Here is a 1,079-nt window from a genome sequence, read left to right as displayed (position 1 = left end):
TTATTGAACAAACACTCTATGGCAATGATTACTATCAGAATGTCGTGCTTTAACCTTTTAACAACAACATTTTTGTTTTGACCAAAACATATCAATTAAACTCACTAATAAAAGACAACAAGTACAAATGGACCAATAACTTAAATGAATACTCAGGATCTTTGTGTGGTGAAAAGAAAATGCACCAAAAATTATACCGACTCATTTACCAGTAAAAACAAACAAACAAACAAACAAAAGCATGCAAGCAAACAACAAGCAAACATTTGCTTGCATGTTTGTTTGACTGATTGAAAACTTTAATAGTCAAAAAATGTAAACAGCTCAGAGGTACAGTAAAACATTATGGTCTAAAAGGATAACACAAACAAGTCCTGTGGACTTGTTTCCATTGTGGTCCTCTGTATCAAATATATCAACAGAGCATAGACTATTAACACATTAATACATCAACAAATAAACATAGCTATATTTACAGAGGAGAAAAAGGAAAAAGGAAAAACGGCGACCCTTCATTTCAATGGGAATTAATATCTATCTCTACTTGTAGTAGACAGATGCTTTTTCATGTGGCAGCCTGTCCCTGAATCCCCAGAGAAGCCCTCTCCAAATTCTCCAAATACTCTAATTCTACATTCTCCAATAAGACCAGTTTGTTTGGGACATTTGTATCCAGAATATAAAGTGTCTGCTCCGTTCTCTGAACCCTCCCAAAGGGACAAGGGCCCCGCTCAGAAAACATGCGGTCCAATACGGCTACGGTGAAAGAGCTCCAATTGCTATTTATTGTTTTATTTTCCGTGGGAGTTGGTGGACACATTGATTCAATGTGACATTCATCTAAAAGGGGCCATTTATTCATTGGCTCTGACGGGAGGAGGGGAGAGGACTCTTTTCTTTTGAATGTAGCCCTCAATATTGACTTTTTCCGAAGGGAAATCAAAGAAGCTAATGATCTTCTTCAAATGGGCGACATGGTTCCTTGGAATTCCGTCCGAGGCCATTTCACTGAATATACGAGCCCATTGTTGAGTGATGATCAATGCTTTGAGCGGCTCGGCTCTGCCAGGAACAAGTGG

The sequence above is a fragment of the Gymnoscopelus microlampas genome, assembly GCF_963454915.1.
Source record: "Gymnoscopelus microlampas genome assembly, chromosome: 4".
In the NCBI taxonomy this organism is placed as follows: domain Eukaryota; kingdom Metazoa; phylum Chordata; class Actinopteri; order Myctophiformes; family Myctophidae; genus Gymnoscopelus; species Gymnoscopelus microlampas.
The sequence above is the reverse complement of the archived record's forward strand: the minus strand, read 5'-3'. Positions refer to the sequence as shown.